This window comes from Coregonus lavaretus (genome assembly GCF_964263955.1).
Source record: "Coregonus lavaretus genome assembly, chromosome: 22".
Lineage (NCBI taxonomy): Eukaryota > Metazoa > Chordata > Actinopteri > Salmoniformes > Salmonidae > Coregonus > Coregonus lavaretus.
This window is the reverse complement of record NC_140009.1, coordinates 1,643,715-1,666,807: the sequence shown is the minus strand read 5'-3', so window position 1 is coordinate 1,666,807 and position 23,093 is coordinate 1,643,715. Positions and strand designations below refer to the sequence as shown.

General features: G+C 45.5%; 1 protein-coding gene across 1 annotated transcript in view; it reads right to left on the bottom strand.

Moving 5' to 3' along the window:
• Positions 1 to 23,093, bottom strand: part of LOC311149458 (caM kinase-like vesicle-associated protein) — a gene marked incomplete at both ends in the record, with an annotated part of 122,322 nt that overhangs the window by 47,919 nt on the left and 51,310 nt on the right. The window lies entirely within an intron of this gene.

The window sequence follows — 23,093 nt, the reverse complement described above, 5'->3', positions numbered from 1 at the left end:
ACGGAGCACCATTAAATCCATTATTAAAAAATGGAAGAATATGGCACCACAACAAACCTGCCAAGAGAGGGCCGCCCACCAAAACTCATGGACCAGGCAAGGAGGGCATTAATCAGAGGCAACAAAGAGACCAAAGATAACCCTGAAGGATCTGCAAAGCTCCACAGTGGAGATTGGAGTATCTGTCCATAGGACCACTTTAAGCCATAGACTCCACAGAGCTGGGCTTTATGGAAGAGTGGCCAGAAAAAAGCCATTGCTTAAAGAAAAAAATAAGCAAACACATTTTGTGTTCGCCAAAAGGCATGTGTGAGACTCCCCAAACAGTACTCTGGTCAGATGAGACTAAAATTGAGCTTTTTGGCCATCAAGGAAAACGCTACGTCTGGCACAAACCCAACACCTCTCATCACCCCGAGAACACCATCCCCACAGTGAAGAATGGTGGTGGCAGCATCATGCTGTGGGGATGTTTTTCATCGGCAGGGACTGGGAAACTGGTCAGAATTGAAGGAATGATGGATGCCACTAAATACAGTGAATTCTTGAGGGCAACCTGTTTCAGTCTTCCAGAGATTTGAGACTGGGACGGAGGTTCACCTTCCAGCAGGACAATGACCCTAAGCATACTGCTAAAGCAACACTTGAGTGGTTTAAGGGGAAACATTTAAATGTCTTGGAATGGCCTAGTCAAAGACCAGACCTCAATCCAATTGAGAATCTGTGGTATGACTTAAAGATTGCTGTACACCAGCGGAACCCATCCAACTTGAAGGAGCTGGAGCAGTTTTGCCTTGAAGAATGGGAAGAAAATCCCAGTGGCTAGATGTGCCAAGCTTATAGAGACATACCCCAAGAGACTTGCAGCTGTAATTGCTGCAAAAGGTGGCTCTACAAAGTATTGACTTTGGGGGGATGAATAGTTATGCACGCTCAAGTTTTCAGTTTTTTTGCCTTATTTCTTGTTTGTTTCACCCCAAAAAATATTTTGCATCTTCAAAGTGGTAGGCATGTTGTGTAAATCAAATGATACAAGCCCCCCCAAAATCCATTTTAATTCCAGGTTGTAAGGCAACAAAATAGGAAAAATGCCAAGGGGGGTGAATACTTTTGCAAGCCACTGTATAAGTATGAGCTAGTGAACAAACAAGCTGCGATGAGGAAGACCTTTCAAAATGGACACCGACAGAAATTCAGATAGATGTTAGTTCAGATAAATTCAGCAAAATGTTGAGGCCTTAACTTTACTCTTGTTCAAGTCACCACAGAGTCCGCTTTGTCTCCAAAGCCCCGCCTTATCTTAGCTCATTGGTCACCATAGCAACAAAGCCTCCTTCACTCATGCTGCCAAACATGCCCTCGTAAAACTGACTATCCTACCGATCCTTGACTTCGGCGATGTCATTTACAAAATAGCCTCCAACACTCTACTCAGCAAATTGGATGTAGTCTATCACAGTGCCATCCGTTTTGTCTCCAAAGCCCCATACACTACCCACCATTGTGACCTGTACGCTCTCGTTGGCTGGTCCTCACTACATATTCGTCGCCAAACCCACTGGCTCCAGGTCATCTATAAATCACTGCTAGGCAAATCCCTGCCTTATCTTAGCTCATTGGTCACCATAGCAACACCCACCCGTAGTATGCGCTCCAGCAGGTATATCTCACTGGTCATCCCCAAAGCCAACACCTCCTTTGGCCGCCATTCCTTCCAGTTCTCTGCTGCCAATGACTGGAACGAACTGCAAAAATCTCTGAAGCTGGAGACACTTATATCCCTCACTATCTTTAAGCATCAGTTGTCAGAGCAGCTTACCGATCACTGCACCTGTACACAGCCCATCTGAAATTAGCCCACCCAACTACCTCATCCCCATATTGTTATTTACATTGTTATTTATTTTGCTCATTTGCACCCCAGTATCTCTATTTGCACATCATCTCTTGCACATCTATCACTCCAGTGTTAATGTGGTCCTCTGTAGCTCAGCTGGTAGAGCACGGCGCTTGTAACGCCAAGGTAGTGGGTTCGATCCCCGGGACCACCCATACACAAAAATGTATGCACGCATGACTGTAAGTCGCTTTGGATAAAAGCGTCTGCTAAATGGCATATTAAATTAAAATTAAAATTAATACTAATTGTAATTATTTTGCACTATGGCCTATTTATTGCCTTACCTCCATAACTTACTACATTTGCACACACTGTATATAGATTTTCTATTGTGTTATTGACTTTATGTTTTGTTTACCCCATATGTAACTCTGTGTTGTTGTTTTTATCGCACTGCTTTGCTTTATCTTGGCCAGGTCGCAGTTGTAAATGAGAACTTGTTCTCCACTGGCTTACCTGGTTAAATAAAGGTGAAATAAAATAAATAAATAAAAATAAACAGAGAGAGAGAGAGACATGGTGAACCTACCATTTCAAGTATGTTATTAGGCCTATGACAGGGTTCCCCAACTGGCGGCCTGTAATGAATACTCGGACAGAGTGGTAAGATCCAGTCGCAGAATAGCGATGCTTTATTAGAGTACAGACAAGGGAATAGCTTAATCGTGGTCGGGCGGGCTGTGGTCAAAACCGGGCCAGGCAGAGACAGGCAGAGGTACCAAAGGGAGCGGGCTTAGTCGTAGTCGAGGTCACAGGCACAGGATCAGAGAACGGTAATCACTGGGGTAGACAAGCAGAGGATTAAGCAATTCGGGGAGTCAAACAACAAGGCACAGGTCGGATACACGGGTAATCAAAAACAACAAACTCTCTCTCTCTCTCTCTCTCTCTCTCTCTCTCTCTCTCTCTCTCTCTCTCTCTCTCTCTCTCTCTCTCTCTCTCTCTCTCTCTCTCTCTCTCTCTCTCTCTCTCTCTCTCTCTCTCTCTCTTCTCTCTCTCTCTCTCCTCTCTCTCTCTCTCTCTCTCTCTCTCTCTCTCTCTCTCTCGGAACAAAACGCTTAGCAAGTCACAATGGAACAATACCTCGCACCGACTGAGCTTCTGAGCACACCTTATATCCTACCCTAATTACGGACAGGTGTGCTCAGAACTCAGGTGAACCAGATCGAGTCTGATGACTCCCCCTCTCTGTAGATCGGGGAAGTGTCAGACTCTGTCTAGACCCTGCCAACCCCTGATCCCTTACACGGCCAGGCGCTGAATTTGTCCCGCAGGTGGTTTTATTCCCCCAAAGTTTTCTGAGTAAAAAAATATGTTGGACATAATAGATTAAACACCAGGAAATGCAAATCAGCTCTAAGTGATTTTTACTGAATAAATCTGTTCCCATGTATTCCCACGCATAATAGAGAGAAACATGTGATTGTATACAAATGTATGCAATGTTTCAAATGATTAATGTTTTATTCAAACATTATATCTGTTCGGGCTTCTTGCGGTCAATTTGCCATCTACAAATTATTTGTAATTACCACACACCAAATACCAGGCAGGGGAAGCAAAATAGTGATTGGTTTTCAACGCTTGCAGTTAGCCACTGATTCCTTCCAAACCACACCATTGTTGAATTTGTGATTTCCAACTTGTTGTGTAATGTTTATGTCCAATGGCCGATGAGGACTTTGTACACTGACAAGCTGACTGTATTACGTGACTTCCGTCTCGCTTCCGCATTGTCTCCGTACTGCTGTGCTGTTTGTTGCTACTTGGCTACCTGCCAAATTATTCACGTTTTACTTTTAATAAACGTTTAATCAATCTCTGTGTTCAACAAATTTACCAACTTTTTAGTTTTGTCCTCACTCATCTTTTTTCGTTAAACTTTTTCACCCCGGACGTTTATCCCGAGACAGAAGAGTCATTTTCCTGTGCGTTTTAGCTGCCAACTTTACGTTATTTTCCTTTTTTCCATCGCAACTTTTTTCCCTTATTCAACTTTTTCACTCCGGACGCTTTATCTGGACATGGTTCATCAACATCTTCAACAGCCGAAGCTAAGTAGTAACATTAACATGATGTCTTCTAATTGCAGTCGCTGTACTCATAATATACAGGAGAATTCTCGCCTTACGGCGAGAATAGCTGTGCTACAAGCCCAGCTTCAGACGCAATAGTTAGGCAAGGGTAATATCAGTGTAGGAAAGGAAGAAACAGCGTCTGTGCCACCAGTAAGTACAGACAGTAACGTTAGTATAAATCCCCCCGCACAGTCCCCGCAGCCGGACAACTTTCTCATGGCTTCTGGAGGGAAATACTGTTGGAATGCTCAACCGGTGTCGCTCATTCAGCCGACAGAAACCTTCAACCGGTTTTCCCCATTATGTAGCGAGTCGGAGTCTGAGTCTGAGTCTTCTCTAGTCTCTACTCCTCCCGTTACGGGGTCTGAGACTCCGAAGGCTCCCACCATTAGCTCTGACAAATTGAAAACCCTAGTCATTGGCGACTCCATTACCCGCAGTATTAGACTTAAAACGAATCACCCAGCGATCATACACTGTTTACCAGGGGGCAGGGCTACCGACGTTAAGGCTAATCTAAAGATGGTGCTGGCTAAAGCTAAAACTGGCGAGTGTAGAGAGTATAGAGATGTTGTTATCCACGTCGGCACCAACGATGTTAGGATGAAACAGTCAGAGGTCACCAAGTGCAACATAGCTTCAGCGTGTAAATCAGCTAGAAAGATGTGTCGGCATCGAGTAATTGTCTCTGGCCCCCTCCCAGTTAGGGGAAGTGACGAGCTCTACAGCAGAGTCTCAGCACTTAATCGCTGGTTGAAAACTGTTTTCTGCCCCTCCCAAAAGATAACATTTGTGGATAATTGGCCCTCTTTCTGGGACTCACCCACAAACAGGACCAAGCCTGACCTGCTGAGGAGTGACGGACTCCATCCTAGCTGGAGGGGTGCTCTCCTCTTATCTACCAACATAGATAGGGCTCTAACTCCTCTAGCCCCACAGTGAAATAGGGTGCAGGCCAGGCAGCAGGCTGTTAGCCAACCTGCCAGCTTAGTGGAGTCTGCCAATAGCACAGTCAGTGTAGTCAGCTCAGCCATACCCATTGAGACTGTGTCTGTGCCTCGATCTAGGTTGGGCAAAACTAAACATGGCGGTGTTCACCCTAGCAATCTTATTAGGATAAAGACCTCCTCCATTCCTGCCATTATTGAAAGAGATCGTGATACCTCACATCTCAAAATAGGGTTACTTAATGTTAGATCCCTCACTTCAAAGGCAGTCATAGTCAATGAACTAATCACTGATCATAATCTTGATGTGATTGGCCTGACTGAAACATGGCTTAAGCCTGATGAATTTGCTGTGTTAAATGAGGCCTCACCTCCTGGTTACACTAGTGACCATATTCCCCGTGCATCCCGCAAAGGCGGAGGTGTTGCTAACATTTACGATAGCAAATTTCAATTTACAAAAAAAAAAATGGCGTTTTCATCTTTTGAGCTTCTAGTCATGAAATCTATGCAGCCTACTCAATCACTTTTTATAGCTACTGTTTACAGGCCTCCTGGGCCATATACAGCGTTCCTCTCTGAGTTTCCTGAATTCCTATCAGACCTTGTAGTCATAGCAGATCATATTCTAATTTTTGGTGATTTTAATATTCACATGGAGAAGTCCACAGACCCACTCCAAAAGTCTTTCGGAGCCATTATCGACTCAGTGGGTTTTGTCCAACATGTCTCTGGACCTACTCACTGCCACAGTCATACTCTGGACCTAGTTTTGTCCCATGGAATAAATGTTGTAGATCTTAATGTTTTTCCACAAAATCCTGGACTATCGGACCACCATTTTATTACGTTTGCAATCGCAACAAATAATCTGCTCAGACCCCAACCAAGGAGCATCAAAAGTCGTGCTATAAATTCTCAGACAACACAAAAATTCATTGATGCCCTTCCAGACTCCTTCTGCCTACCCAAGGACGTCAGAGGACAAAAATCAGTTAACCACTTAACTGAGGATCTCAATTTAACCTTGCGCAATACCCTAGATGCAGTTGCACCCCTAAAAACGAAAAACATTTGTCATAAGAAACTAGCTCCCTGGTATACAGAAAATACCCGAGCTTTGAAGCAAGCTTCCAGGAAATTGGAACGGAAATGGCGCCACACCAAACTGGAAGTCTTCCGACTAGCTTGGAAAGACAGTACCGTGCAGTACCGAAGAGCCCTCACTGCTGCTCGATCATCCTACTTTTCCAACTTAATCGAGGAAAATAAGAACAATCCAAAATTTCTTTTTGATACTGTTGCAAAGCTAACTAAAAAGCAGCATTCCCCAAGAGAGGATGGCTTTCACTTCAGCAGTGATAAATTCATGAACTTCTTTGAGGAAAAGATCATGACCATTAGAAAGCAAATTACGGACTCCTCTTTGAATCTGCGTATTCCTCCAGGGCTTAGCTGTCCTGGATCTGCACAGCTCTGCGAGGGCCTGGGATCGGGAGAGACACTTAAGTGTTTTAGTACTATATCTCTTGACACAATGATGAAAATAATCATGGCCTCTAAACCTTCAAGCTGCATACTGGATCCTATTCCTACTAAACTGCTGAAGGAGCTGCTTCCTGTGCTTGGCCCTCCTATGTTGAACATAATAAACAGCTCTCTATCCACCGGATGTGTACCAAACTCACTAAAAGTGGCAGTGATAAAGCCTCTCTTGAAAAAGCCAAACCTTGACCCGGAAAATATAAAAAACTATCGGCCTATATCGAATCTTCCATTCCTCTCAAAAATTTTAGAAAAAGCTGTTGCGCAGCAACTCACTGCCTTTCTGAAGACAAACAATGTATACGAAATGCTTCAGTCTGGTTTTAGACCCCATCATAGCACTGAGACTGCACTTGTGAAGGTGGTAAATGACCTTTTAATGGCGTCAGACCGAGGCTCTGCATCTGTCCTCGTGCTACTAGACCTTAGTGCTGCCTTTGACACCATCGATCACCACATTCTTTTGGAGAGACTGGAAACCCAAATTGGTCTACACGGACAAGTTCTGGCCTGGTTTAGATCCTACCTGTCGGAAAGATATCAGTTTGTCTCTGTGAATGGTCTGTCCTCCGACAAATCAACTGTACATTTCGGTGTTCCTCAAGGTTCCGTTTTAGGACCACTATTGTTTTCACTATATATTTTACCTCTTGGGGATGTTATTCGAAAACATAATGTTAACTTTCACTGCTATGCGGATGACACACAGCTGTACATTTCAATGAAGCATGGTGAAGCCCCAAAATTGCCCTCGCTAGAAGCCTGTGTTTCAGACATAAGGAAGTGGATGGCTGAAAACTTTTTACTTTTAAACTCGGACAAAACAGAGATGCTTGTTCTAGGTCCCAAGAAACAAAGAGATCTTCTGTTAAATCTGACAATTAATCTTGATGGTTGTAAAGTCGTCTCAAATAAAACTGTGAAGGACCTAGGCGTTTGTCACACTCTGGTTCTAGGACTTTTTGTGTTTAGTCAGGGTGTGTAGATTTCCGTGTGTTGTGTACTGTGGGTAGTGTCTAGGTGTTCGCGTTCTATGTTTGGTCAGTGACTCCCAATCGGAGGTAACGAGTGTCAGCTGTCGGCTCGTTATCTCTGATTGGGAGCCATATTTAAATGTCTGTGTTCACCTTGTGGTTGTGGGTTTTTGTTCTTTGTTCAGTAGTTGTCACTGAGGACTTCACGGATCGTGTTTTGTTTTGTCGTGTGTTTCAAAATTAAAATCATCATGTTCACTCCCAACGCTGCGCTTTGGTCACACTTCATTGGCGATCGTGACAGAAAAACCCACCACAACGAGACCAAGCAGCAGTTGGATAACGAGTGGTGGAGCCAGAAGAGCGAAGGTTGGGAGAGGACTATGGAGGCCTGGTCCACCGAGAGGAGAGACCCCCAGAAAATTTTTAGGGGGGGGCTCACGACGTCGGGGCAGAAGGTGTACGGCCCGGAGGAGTGCAAGAGGTTGGCAGATATGGCCGCCAGTTTAAGGGGGCCACTGGTTACGAAGGGGATGGAAAGTGTGGAGGCACGGCGAGAGGTACTGGGGGGTGTTTCCAGTCCGGTCCGGCCCGTTCCTGATCCCCGTGTAGGGCCAGGGGTGTGTGTCCCCAGTGCGGTTCTGTCTGTCCCTGCTCAACGCACCGAGCCTACGGGGTGCGTCGTCAGCCCTGTCCAGCCAGAGCCGTCCGCCAGACAGGATCAGCCAGAGCCTTCCGCCAGACAGGATCAGCCAGAGCCTTCCGCCAGCCATGAGCAGCCAGAGCCTTCCGCCAGCCATGAGCAGCCAGATCCGTCAGCCAGCCATGAGCAGCCAGATCCGTCAGCCATCCATGAGCAGCCAGATCCGTCAGCCAGCCATGAGCAGCCAGATCCGTCAGCCAGCCATGAGCCGTCCAGCCAGGATCCGCCAGAGCCGTCCAGCCAGGATCCGCCAGAGCCGTCCAGCCAGGATCCGCCAGAGCCGTCCAGCCGGGATCCGCCAGAGCCTTCCAGCCGGGATCCGCCAGAGCCTTCCAGCCAGGATCCGCCAGAGCCGTCCAGCCAGGATCCGCCAGAGCCGTCCAGCCGGGATCCGCCAGAGCCGTCCAGCCGGGATCCGCCAGAGCCGTCCAGCCAGGATCCGCCAGAGCCGTCCAGCCGGGATCCGCCAGAGCCGTCCAGCCGGGATCCGCCAGAGCCGTCCAGCCGGGATCCGCCAGAGCCGTCCAGCCGGGATCCGCCAGAGCCGTCCAGCCGGGATCCGCCAGAGCCGTCCAGCCAGGATCCACGCGCCAGGCCAGGGGCGCGTGTCGTCAGTCCGGTTCCGGCCGGCGGGGCTGGGCAGGACCGGGGGTACTTTGGGGGGTTGGAGAGGAAGTGGGGAGGAAGCCCGGAGCCGGAGCCGCCGCCGAGGAGGAATGCCCACCCAGCCCTCCCCTGTTTGCTTGTAGTTAGGCGCGGTCGCAGTCCGCGCCTTTGGGGGGGGGTACTGTCACACTCTGGTTCTAGGACTTTTTGTGTTTAGTCAGGGTGTGTAGATTTCCGTGTGTTGTGTACTGTGGGTAGTGTCTAGGTGTTCGCGTTCTATGTTTGGTCAGTGACTCCCAATCGGAGGTAACGAGTGTCAGCTGTCGGCTCGTTATCTCTGATTGGGAGCCATATTTAAATGTCTGTGTTCACCTTGTGGTTGTGGGTTTTTGTTCTTTGTTCAGTAGTTGTCACTGAGGACTTCACGGATCGTGTTTTGTTTTGTCGTGTGTTTCAAAATTAAAATCATCATGTTCACTCCCAACGCTGCGCTTTGGTCACACTTCATTGGCGATCGTGACAGCGTTACTCTTGACCCTGATCTCTCTTTTGACGAACATATCAAGACTGTTTCAAGGACAGCTTTTTTCCATCTACGTAACATTGCAAAAATCAGAAATTTTCTGTCCAAAAATGATGCAGAAAAATTAATCCATGCATTTGTTACTTCTAGGTTAGACTACTGCAATGCTCTATTTTCCGGCTACCCGGATAAAGCACTAAATAAACTTCAGTTAGTGCTAAATACGGCTGCTAGAATCCTGACTAGAACCAAGAAATTTGATCATATTACTCCAGTGCTAGCTTCCCTACACTGGCTTCCTGTTAAGGCAAGGGCTGATTTCAAGGTTTTACTGTTAACCTATAAAGCGTTACATGGGCTTGCTCCTACCTATCTTTCCGAGTTGGTCCTGCCGTACATACCAATACGTACGCTACGGTCACAAGACGCAGGCCTCCTAATTGTCCCTAGAATTTCTAAGCAAACAGCGGGAGGCAGGGCTTTCTCCTATAGATCTCCATTTTTATGGAACAGTCTGCCTACCCATGTGAGAGACGCAGACTCGGTCTCAACCTTTAAGTCTTTACTGAAGACTTATCTCTTCAGTAGGTCATATGATTGAGTGTAGTCTGGCCCAGGAGTGTGAAGGTGAACGGAAAGGCTGGAGCAACGAACAGCCCTTGCTGTCTCTGCCGGGCCGGTTCCCCTCTCCACTGGGGTTCTCTGCCTCTAACCCTGTTGCAGGGGCTGAGTCACTGGCTTGCTGGTGCTCTTTCATGCCGTCCCTGGGAGGGGTGCGTCACTTGAGTGGGTTGAGTTACTGACGTGATCTTCCTGTCTGGGTTGGCGCCCCCCCCCCTTGGTTTGTGCTGTGGTGGAGACCTCTGTGGGCTATACTCGGCCTTGTCTCAGGATTGTAAGTTGGTGGTTGGGGATATCCCTCTAGTGGTGCGGGGGCTGTGCTTTGGCGGAGTGGGTGGGGTTATATCCTTCCTGTTTGGCCCTGTCCGGGGGTTTCTTCGGATGGGGCCACAGTGTCTCCGGACCGCTCCTGTCTCAGCCTCCAGTATTTATGCTGCAGTAGTTTATGTGTCGGGGGGCTGGGGTTAGTTGGTTATACCTGGAGTACTTCTCCTGTCTTATCCAGTGTCCTGTGTGAATTTAAGTATGCTCTCTCTAATTCTCTCGTTCTCTCTTTCTCTCTGAGAACCTGAGCCCTAGGACCATACGTCAGGACTACCGGGCATGATGACACCTTGCTGTCCCCAGTCCGCCTGGCCTTGCTGCTATTCCAGTTTCAACTGTTCTGCCTGCGGCTACGAAACCCCTACCTGTCCCAGACCTGCTGTTTTCAACTCTTAATGATCGGCTATGAAAAGCCAACTGAGAGACCTGAGCCCTAGGACCATACGTCGGGACTACCGGCCGTGGTGACTCCTTGCTGTCCCCAGTCCGCCTGGCCTTGCTGCTATTCCAGTTTCAACTGTTCTGCCTGCGGTTATGGAACCCCTACCTGTCCCAGACCTGCTGTTTTCAACTCTTAATGATCGGCTATGAAAAGCCAACTGAGATTTATTCCTGATTATTATTTGACCATGCTTGTCACTTATGAACATTTTTGAACATCTTGGCATGGTTCTGTTATAATCTCCACCCGGCACAGCCAGAAGAGGACTGGCCACCCCTCATAGCCTGGTTCCTCTCTAGGTTTCTTCCTAGGTTTTGCCTTTCTAGGGAGTTTTTCCTAGCCACCGTGCTTCTACACCTGCATTACTAGCTGTTTGGGGTTTTAGGCTGGGTTTCTGTACAGCACTTCGAGATATTAGCTGATGTAAGAAGGGCTATATAAAATAAAATTGATTGATTGATTGATTGAGCACCGATACGTTTGATCGATCAGTTCTCTTCATATGACAAGGATTGAAAAGGATTTGCCAGTAGATTGTCAACTTAATTCATGATGATGACTGCTTGTCTAGCTAGCTAGCTTGCTAGCTAAGATTTTGAAAGTACAGTATGATGTTGACATGATCAGTCCAATCAAAGCTATGGTAGATATAACGTGATTTGACATCATTTTATCTGTGGCCAATGACCTTGAGACTTCTTGGATGGGCACTTCTAATGTAAATCTATGGCTGCACCCAAGAGGGGGGCTTGAACTGCCAAACTCTTGGTGCGTTCAAGACAACTGGGAACTCTGAAAAAAATGACTCAGGAAAGTCGGAGCTCTAGAAAGAGGCCTGAGTTCCTGATATGGAACTCAGAGTTGGATGACCGTTCAAAACTATTTAAGTTATTTTTTTCCAAGTTCCCAGTTGTTTTGAACGCGGCATCTCCCGGTAGATTCTGTGGTGTCGTATTGTCCACATGAGTGACAGAACACTGAGCCAATCACGGCGCAACTAGAGAAGATTACCAACGCCTACACTCTGTGCTTTCGCTGGCTGCCCCTCCACCGCAGAAAGCTCTGAGCTGGCTGCCCCTCCACCGCAGAAAGCACTGAGCTGGCTGCCCCACCACCGCAGAAAGCTCTGAGCTGGCTGCCCCTCCACCGCAGAAAGCTCTGAGCTGGCTGCCCCTCCACCGCAGAAAGCACTGAGCTGGCTGCCCCACCACCGCAGAAAGCACTGAGCTGGCTGCCCCACCACCGCAGAAAGCTCTGAGCTGGCTGCCCCTCCACCGCAGAAAGCTCTGAGCTGGCTGCCCCTCCACCGCAGAAAGCTCTGAGCTGGCTGCCCCTCCACCGCAGAAAGCTCTGAGCTGGCTGCCCCTCCACCGCAGAAAGCACTGAGCTGGCTGCCCCACCACCGCAGAAAGCTCTGAGCTGGCTGCCCCTCCACCGCAGAAAGCACTGAGCTGGCTGCCCCACCACCACAGAAAGCACTGAGCTGGCTGCCCCACCACCGCAGAAAGCACTGAGCTGGCTGCCCCACCACCACAGAAAGCACTGAGCTGGCTGCCCCACCACCACAGAAAGCTCTGAGCTGGCTGCCCCACCACCGCAGAAAGCACTGAGCTGGCTGCCCCACCACCACAGAAAGCACTGAGCTGGCTGCCCCTCCACCGCAGAAAGCTCTGAGCTGGCTGCCCCTCCACCGCAGAAAGCTCTGAGCTAGGCTGAAACATCTGCATTTTGGAGCTGACTTACTCAAGAAAGAGACTGTTTGTATGCTGCTTTATTAACTCAATGATTTATTTTATTTTACATTGTTTACAAACTGACATCTATCATTCCAGTGTTAATACTAAATTGGAATTATTTTGCACTATGGCCTATTTGTTGCCTTACCTCCATAACTTACTACATTTGCACACACTGTATCTATATTTTCTATTGTGTTATTGACTGTACGTTTTGTTTATTCCATATGTAACTCTGTGTTGTTGTTGTTTTTATCGCACTGCTTTGCTTTATCTTGGCCAGGTCGCAGTTGTAAATGAGAACTTGTTCTCAACTGGCATACCTGGTTAAATAAAGGTTAAATAAAAAATAATATATATATATATATATATATATATATATATATATATATGTAACACAAATCGATGCCAAAATAACATGCAAAACAGGCAATTGTTTTATAAAAAATAAAAAAAATTAATAATGTTTTGCTAAACAGGTGGGTCGCCACTTACTGTAGCATAGAGGGGGCTGGTGGGAGGAGCTATAGGAGGACGGGCTCATTGTAATGGCTGGAATGGAATGATATCAAACACATCAAACATATGGAAATCACATGTTAGACTCCGTTCCGTTGATTCCATTCCAGCCATTACAATGAGCCCGTCCTCCTATAGCTCCCCCCACCAGCCTCCTCTGCTGTAGCAGTTTAGCATAGATCCAGTTGCCGAACTGCACTTCCTCTCCAGTTAGCTTACACACAGGCGTTCGGAGCACGCTAGATAGTCCCATGTAGTCCCGTGTAGCTCAGTTGGTAGAGCATGGCACTTGCAACGCCAGGGTTGTGGGTTCGATTCCCACGGGGGACCAGTCTATCTTCCCAAAACTAGTAATTTAACCTTTTGTTTTTTGAAAAGGATTTCTTGCTGATATGAAAGTTAAGTTCCATATGTTTCCAAAACTGTATCGCATGCAAGGTGTATTTAGAAAGAGCTAAAAGGGCTCCGTCGGAGCGTCCGGCTCGCCTCCCTCAGCCTTGTCAATAGCAGAGGAGGCTGGTGGGAGGAGCTATAGGAGGTCGGGCTCATTGTAATGGCTGGAATGGAATTAATGGAACGGAGTCAAACATGAAATATATGGAAACCACATGTTTGTTGTTTTTATTCCATTCCAGCCATTACAATGAGCCCGTCCTCCTATAGCTCCTCCCACCAGCCTCCTCTGGTCAATAGACTATACAGTACACTGTATATTGGTCAAATTAAGGGTTCCCAAAGCTATTTTGAACCATCCAGAGGTGTGGGGGCCAATGGGAGTCAGAGGGGCGGTGCCACTCCGGGAGGGGGGGGGGTAGAAGGAGGGATAGAGGAACAGAAGAGGACAAAGTGATTCCCGTCGGCGTAAGACAAAACCACGTTTAGCCACAAAAGAGACTATTTAATTTGGTGATTATCTAAAGGACCTTTGGTTTGTAAGTGAAGTGCTCTGAACCGGGCTTGTATTTTGTTTCCCCTTTCTGTAACTGGCCGAGTGACATTCTGTGAACATTAAATATGTCATTTTGATTTTTGCAACTTAAAAAGCCGTCTCTTCCTCTGTTTGCACCCTTCACTAGCGCATAGATCAGAACCTCTCTGGGCCGATCACCCTGTGTAGGCTAGGTCAAACATCAGAACCTCTCTGGGCCGATCACACTGTGTAGGCTAGGTCAAACATCAGAACCTCTCTGGGCCGATCACACTGTGTAGGCTAGGTCAAACATCAGAACCTCTCTGGGCCGATCACCCTGTGTAGGCTAGGGGTCAAACAACAGGCTTTTACAGGCATGTATGTAAACATATACTATTCTCTATAACTGCAGTCTTGAAAGGATCCTTATCTTTATAGCTACTATAGATGTCAAATGATCTATTGTGGATTTCTGGTGCCCATTAAAAAATGGTGTGCATGTGTGTTTGCGCATTAATGCGTATACGGATCAGAGAGCCACAGCCTCACAACAAATTTAGTTCTGGACTTTTTATTGAAAGACAGACAGACAGACCTTATAAGAATAAGGACAGGTGACAGGCCAACATCTGAGAGGGTCTGAAGGAGAAAACCAACCCAGACGAGTCAACAGGACGCTACTCCGTCAGTCACACTGATACACAACTCAGTCAACAGGACGCTACTCCGTCAGTCACACTGATACACAACTCAGTCAACAGGACGCTACTCCGTCAGTCACACTGATACACAACTCAGTCTACAGAACGCTACTCCGTCAGTCACACTGATACACAACTCAGTCTGCAGGACGCTACTCCGTCAGTCACACTGATACACAACTCAGTCAACAGGACGCTACTCCGTCAGTCACACTGATACACAACTCAGTCTACAGGACGCTACTCCGTCAGTCACACTGATACACAACTCAGTCTGCAGGACGCTACTCCGTCAGTCACACTGATACACAACTCAGTCTACAGAACGCTACTCCGTCAGTCACACTGATACACAACTCAGTCTGCAGGACGCTACTCCGTCAGTCACACTGATACACAACTCAGTCTACAGAACGCTACTCCGTCAGTCACACTGATACACAACTCAGTCTGCAGGACGCTACTCCGTCAGTCACACTGATACACAACTCAGTCTGCAGGACGCTACTCCGTCAGTCACACTGATACACAACTCAGTCTACATAACGCTACTCCGTCAGTCACACTGATACACAACTCAGTCAACAGGACGCTACTCCGTCAGTCACACTGATACACAACTCAGTCTACAGAACGCTACTCCGTCAGTCACACTGAGCTACTCCGTCAGTCACACTGATACACAACTCAGTCTACAGAACGCTACTCCGTCAGTCACACTGAGCTACTCCGTCAGTCACACTGATACACAACTCAGTCTACAGAACGCTACTCCGTCAGTCACACTGATACACAACTCAGTCTGCAGAACGCTACTCCGTCAGTCACACTGATACACAACTCAGTCTGCAGGACGCTACTCCGTCAGTCACACTGATACACAACTCAGTCTGCAGGACGCTACTCCGTCAGTCACACTGAGCTACTCCGTCAGTCACACTGATACACAACTCAGTCTGCAGGACGCTACTCCGTCAGTCACACTGAGCTACTCCGTCAGTCACACTGATACACAACTCAGTCTACAGAACGCTACTCCGTCAGTCACACTGATACACAACTCAGTCTGCAGGACGCTACTCCGTCAGTCACACTGATACACAACTCAGTCTACAGAACGCTACTCCGTCAGTCACACTGATACACAACTCAGTCTGCAGAACGCTACTCCGTCAGTCACACTGATACACAACTCAGTCTGCAGGACGCTACTCCGTCAGTCACACTGATACACAACTCAGTCTGCAGAACGCTACTCCGTCAGTCACACTGATACACAACTCAGTCTGCAGGACGCTACTCCGTCAGTCACACTGATACACAACTCAGTCTGCAGAACGCTACTCCGTCAGTCACACTGATACACAACTCAGTCTACAGAACGCTACTCCATCAGTCACACTGATACACAACTCAGTCTCAATCCCCTGTCCTATCCCCTGTCCTATCCCCTGTCCTATCCCCTGTCCTATCCCCTGTCCTATCCCCTGTCCTATCCCCTATACAGTGCCCTACTTTGACCAGAGCACTATGGTGAATATGTGGTCATTCTGTAGGCAGACAGAGAGGGAGGGACCAAATACAATCTCCAGAAAGAAACAAAGATATTATTCACATCAGAAGAAGAGGAACAAAGATATTATTCACATCAGAAGAAGAGGAACAAAGATATTATTCACATCAGAAGAAGAGGAACAAAGCAGTATCATTCAAGTTCAACATTATCAAAACCAATCAACAAATCAAGGGAAGAGGAACAGAAAGCTTGTAAAATAGTGTTTGGGAGAGTTTGTGTGTCGAAGAGCAGTGTCTTACAGATGGACAGATAGTGAATACATACAAGGCCAGTCAGTGTCTCTAAATATCTACATCACACCCCTGTTGTTTCCAACAGGCATTCTCTTCTGTCCCAACTAGTCATGATCATGTGTTCAGTGAACAATAATGAAAGAAACAAAAAAAATGACAAATATACAAGACAGTTGAGGGGAAACGGATTGATTTGAAACAGTCTCTGTCTCAAATTACCCTATTCAGTGTTTCCCACCTCCGGCACTCAAGTACCTCCAACAGTACATATTTTTGTTGTGTCCCCTGAGTAAACCTGATTCTACTGGTCAACTAATCATCAGGTGAGTTTGTCCAGGGCTACAACTAAAATATGGGCTGTTCGGGGTACTGGAGGACTGGAGTTTTTTATTTTACTAGGCAAGTCAGTTAAGAACAAATTATTATTTACAATGACGGCCTACACCGGCCAAACCCCGGACGACGCTGGGCCAATTGTGTGCCGCCCTACGGGACTCCCAATCACGGCCGGTTGCGATACAGCCTGGAATCGAACCAGGGGGTCTGTAGTGACGCCTCAAGCACTGAGATGCAGTGCCTTAGACCGCTGCGCCACTCGGGAGCTGTTGGGGATACTGGAGGACTGGAGTTGGGCTGTTGGGGGTACTGGAGGACTGGAGTTGGGCTGTTGGGGGACTGGAGGACTGGAGTTGGGAAACACTGCCCTACATAATGCACTACTTGGGGTCTGGTCAAAAGTAGTACACTATATAGAGAATGGGGTGCATGCTGGGACACAGATACTCTCTACAGGGGACAGGTCTTAGTTTAATAATAACCCTTTTAGGATTAGAGCATGATAAAAGAGGAATCTATTCAGTTTATTTTATTTACAGTTTGGGAGGGATCAACAAAGGAGGTGACAAAACGAGTAGAGTAGAGGGAATCAGTCATGTATAGAGTAGAGTAGAGGGAATCAGTCATGTATAGAGTAGAGTAGAGGGAATCAGTCATGTATAGAGTAGAGTAGAGGGAATCAGTCATGTATAGAGTAGAGTAGAGGGAATCAGTCATGTATAGAGTAGAGTAGAGGGAATCAGTCATGTATAGAGTAGAGTAGAGGGAATCAGTCATGTATAGAGTAGAGTAGAGGGAATCAGTCATGTATAGAGTAGAGTAGAGGGAATCAGTCATGTATAGAGTAGAGGGAATCAGTCATGTATAGAGTAGAGTAGAGGGAATCAGTCATGTATAGAGTAGAGGGAATCAGTCATGTATAGAGTAGAGTAGAGGGAATCAGTCATGTATAGAGTAGAGTAGAGGGAATCAGTCATGTATAGAGTAGAGGGAATCAGTCATGTATAGAGTAGAGTAGAGGGAATCAGTCATGTATAGAGTAGAGTAGAGGGAATCAGTCATGTATAGAGTAGAGTAGAGGGAATCAGTCATGTATAGAGTAGAGTAGAGGGAATCAGTCATGTATAGAGTAGAGTAGAGGGAATCAGTCATGTATAGAGTAGAGGGAATCAGTCATGTATAGAGTAGAGGGAATCAGTCATGTATAGAGTAGAGGGAATCAGTCATGTATAGAGTAGAGTAGAGGGAATCAGTCATGTATAGAGTAGAGGGAATCAGTCATGTATAGAGTAGAGTAGAGGGAATCAGTCATGTATAGAGTAGAGTAGAGGGAATCAGTCATGTATAGAGTAGAGTAGAGGGAATCAGTCATGTATAGAGTAGAGGGAATCAGTCATGTATAGAGTAGAGGGAATCAGTCATGTATAGAGTAGAGTAGAGGGAATCAGTCATGTATAGAGTAGAGTAGAGGGAATCAGTCATGTATAGAGTAGAGTAGAGGGAATCAGTCATGTATAGAGTAGAGTAGAGGGAATCAGTCATGTATAGAGTAGAGTAGAGGGAATCAGTCATGTATAGAGTAGAGTAGAGGGAATCAGTCATGTATAGAGTAGAGGGAATCAGTCATGTATAGAGTAGAGTAGAGGGAATCAGTCATGTATAGAGTAGAATAGAGGGAATCAGTCATGTATAGAGTAGAGTAGAGGGAATCAGTCATGTATAGAGTAGAGTAGAGGGAATCAGTCATGTATAGAGTAGAGGGAATCAGTCATGTATAGAGTAGAGTAGAGGGAATCAGTCATGTATAGAGTAGAGTAGAGGGAATCAGTCATGTATAGAGTAGAGTAGAGGGAATCAGTCATGTATAGAGTAGAGGGAATCAGTCATGTATAGAGTAGAGTAGAGGGAATCAGTCATGTATAGAGTAGAGTAGAGGGAATCAGTCATGTATAGAGTAGAGTAGAGGGAATCAGTCATGTATAGAGTAGAGGGAATCAGTCATGTATAGAGTAGAGTAGAGGGAATCAGTCATGTATAGAGTAGAGTAGAGGGAATCAGTCATGTATAGAGTAGAGGGAATCAGTCATGTATAGAGTAGAGTAGAGGGAATCAGTCATGTATAGAGTAGAGTAGAGGGAATCAGTCATGTATAGAGTAGAGGGAATCAGTCATGTATAGAGTAGAGTAGAGGGAATCAGTCATGTATAGAGTAGAGGGAATCAGTCATGTATAGAGTAGAGTAGAGGGAATCAGTCATGTATAGAGTAGAGGGAATCAGTCATGTATAGAGTAGAGTAGAGGGAATCAGTCATGTATAGAGTAGAGTAGAGGGAATCAGTCATGTATAGAGTAGAGTAGAGGGAATCAGTCATGTATAGAGTAGAGTAGAGGGAATCAGTCATGTATAGAGTAGAGTAGAGGGAATCAGTCATGTATAGAGTAGAGGGAATCAGTCATGTATAGAGTAGAGTAGAGGGAATCAGTCATGTATAGAGTAGAGTAGAGGGAATCAGTCATGTATAGAGTAGAGTAGAGGGAATCAGTCATGTATAGAGTAGAGTAGAGGGAATCAGTCATGTATAGAGTAGAGGGAATCAGTCATGTATAGAGTAGAGGGAATCAGTCATGTATAGAGTAGAGTAGAGGGAATCAGTCATGTATAGAGTAGAGGGAATCAGTCATGTATAGAGTAGAGTAGAGGGAATCAGTCATGTATAGAGTAGAGTAGAGGGAATCAGTCATGTATAGAGTAGAGTAGAGGGAATCAGTCATGTATAGAGTAGAGGGAATCAGTCATGTATAGAGTAGAGGGAATCAGTCATGTATAGAGTAGAGTAGAGGGAATCAGTCATGTATAGAGTAGAGTAGAGGGAATCAGTCATGTATAGAGTAGATGTAGAGTAGAGGGAATCAGTCATGTATAGAGTAGAGTAGAGGGAATCAGTCATGTATAGAGTAGAGTAGAGGGAATCAGTCATGTATAGAGTAGAGGGAATCAGTCATGTATAGAGTAGAGGGAATCAGTCATGTATAGAGTAGAGGGAATCAGTCATGTATAGAGTAGAGTAGAGGGAATCAGTCATGTATAGAGTAGAGTAGAGGGAATCAGTCATGTATAGAGTAGAGTAGAGGGAATCAGTCATGTATAGAGTAGAGTAGAGGGAATCAGTCATGTATAGAGTAGAGTAGAGGGAATCAGTCATGTATAGAGTAGAGGGAATCAGTCATGTATAGAGTAGAGTAGAGGGAATCAGTCATGTATAGAGTAGAGTAGAGGGAATCAGTCATGTATAGAGTAGAGTAGAGGGAATCAGTCATGTATAGAGTAGAGGGAATCAGTCATGTATAGAGTAGAGGGAATCAGTCATGTATAGAGTAGAGGGAATCAGTCATGTATAGAGTAGAGTAGAGGGAATCAGTCATGTATAGAGTAGAGGGAATCAGTCATGTATAGAGTAGAGTAGAGGGAATCAGTCATGTATAGAGTAGAGTAGAGGGAATCAGTCATGTATAGAGTAGAGTAGAGGGAATCAGTCATGTATAGAGTAGAGGGAATCAGTCATGTATAGAGTAGAGTAGAGGGAATCAGTCATGTATAGAGTAGAGTAGAGGGAATCAGTCATGTATAGAGTGGAGTAGAGGGAATCAGTCATGTATAGAGTAGAGGGAATCAGTCATGTATAGAGTAGAGTAGAGGGAATCAGTCATGTATAGAGTAGAGTAGAGGGAATCAGTCATGTATAGAGTAGAGGGAATCAGTCATGTATAGAGTAGAGGGAATCAGTCATGTATAGAGTAGAGGGAATCAGTCATGTATAGAGTAGAGTAGAGGGAATCAGTCATGTATAGAGTAGAGTAGAGGGAATCAGTCATGTATAGAGTAGAGGGAATCAGTCATGTATAGAGTAGAGTAGAGGGAATCAGTCATGTATAGAGTAGAGTAGAGGGAATCAGTCATGTATAGAGTAGAGGGAATCAGTCATGTATAGAGTAGAGGGAATCAGTCATGTATAGAGTAGAGTAGAGGGAATCAGTCATGTATAGAGTAGAGTAGAGGGAATCAGTCATGTATAGAGTAGAGGGAATCAGTCATGTATAGAGTAGAGGGAATCAGTCATGTATAGAGTAGAGTAGAGGGAATCAGTCATGTATAGAGTAGAGTAGAGGGAATCAGTCATGTATAGAGTAGAGTAGAGGGAATCAGTCATGTATAGAGTAGAGTAGAGGGAATCAGTCATGTATAGAGTAGAGTAGAGGGAATCAGTCATGTATAGAGTAGAGTAGAGGGAATCAGTCATGTATAGAGTAGAGGGAATCAGTCATGTATAGAGTAGAGTAGAGGGAATCAGTCATGTATAGAGTAGAGTAGAGGGAATCAGTCATGTATAGAGTAGAGTAGAGGGAATCAGTCATGTATAGAGTAGAGGGAATCAGTCATGTATAGAGTAGAGTAGAGGGAATCAGTCATGTATAGAGTAGAGTAGAGGGAATCAGTCATGTATAGAGTAGAGTAGAGGGAATCAGTCATGTATAGAGTAGAGGAATCAGTCATGTATAGAGTAGAGTAGAGGGAATCAGTCATGTATAGAGTAGAGTAGAGGGAATCAGTCATGTATAGAGTAGAGGGGAATCAGTCATGTATAGAGTAGAGTAGAGGGAATCAGTCATGTATAGAGTAGAGTAGAGGGAATCAGTCATGTATAGAGTAGAGTAGAGGGAATCAGTCATGTATAGAGTAGAGTAAGAGGAGGGAATCAGTCATGTATAGAGTAGAGTAGAGGGAATCAGTCATGTATAGAGTAGAGTAGAGGGAATCAGTCATGTATAGAGTAGAGTAGAGGGAATCAGTCATGTATAGAGTAGAGTAGAGGGAATCAGTCATGTATAGAGTAGAGTAGAGGGAATCAGTCATGTATAGAGTAGAGTAGAGGGAATCAGTCATGTATAGAGTAGAGTAGAGGGAATCAGTCATGTATAGAGTAGAGGGAATCAGTCATGTATAGAGTAGAGTAGAGGGAATCAGTCATGTATAGAGTAGAGTAGAGGGAATCAGTCATGTATAGAGTAGAGTAGAGGGAATCAGTCATGTATAGAGTAGAGTAGAGGGAATCAGTCATGTATAGAGTAGAGTAGAGGGAATCAGTCATGTATAGAGTAGAGGGAATCAGTCATGTATAGAGTAGAGTAGAGGGAATCAGTCATGTATAGAGTAGAGGGAATCAGTCATGTATAGAGTAGAGTAGAGGGAATCAGTCATGTATAGAGTAGAGGGAATCAGTCATGTATAGAGTAGAGTAGAGGGAATCAGTCATGTATAGAGTAGAGTAGAGGGAATCAGTCATGTATAGAGTAGAGTAGAGGGAATCAGTCATGTATAGAGTAGAGAGAGGGAATCAGTCATGTATAGAGTAGAGTAGAGGGAATCAGTCATGTATAGAGTAGAGTAGAGGGAATCAGTCATGTATAGAGTAGAGTAGAGGGAATCAGTCATGTATAGAGTAGAGGGAATCAGTCATGTATAGAGTAGAGTAGAGGGAATCAGTCATGTATAGAGTAGAGTAGAGGGAATCAGTCATGTATAGAGTAGAGTAGAGGGAATCAGTCATGTATAGAGTAGAGTAGAGGGAATCAGTCATGTATAGAGTAGAGTAGAGGGAATCAGTCATGTATAGAGTAAGTAGAGAACAGTTAGAGGGAATCAGTCATGTATAGAGTAGAGTAGAGGGAATCAGTCATGTATAGAGTAGAGTAGAGGGAATCAGTCATGTATAGAGTAGAGTGGAATCAGTCATGTATAGAGTAGAGTAGAGGGAATCAGTCATGTATAGAGTAGAGTAGAGGGAATCAGTCATGTATAGAGTAGAGTAGAGGGAATCAGTCATGTATAGAGTAGAGTAGAGGGGAATCAGTCATGTATAGAGTAGAGTAGAGGGAATCAGTCATGTATAGAGTAGAGTAGAGGGAATCAGTCATGTATAGAGTAGTGTAGAGGGAATCAGTCATGTATACTCACGCTGAGTAGAGGGAATCAGTCATGTATAGAGTAGAGTAGAGGGAATCAGTCATGTATAGAGTAGAGTAGAGGGAATCAGTCATGTATAGAGTAGAGTAGAGGGAATCAGTCATGTATAGAGTAGAGTAGAGGGAATCAGTCATGTATAGAGTAGAGTAGAGGGAATCAGTCATGTATAGATAGAGTAGAGGAATCAGTCATGTATAGAGTAGAGTAGAGGGAATCAGTCATGTATAGAGTAGAGTAGAGGGAATCAGTCAGTAGAGTAGGAGGGAATCAGTCATGTATAGAGTAGAGTAGAGGGAATCAGTCATGTATAGAGTAGAGTAGAGGGAATCAGTCATGTATAGAGTAGAGTAGAGGGAATCAGTCATGTATAGAGTAGAGTAGAGGGAATCAGTCATGT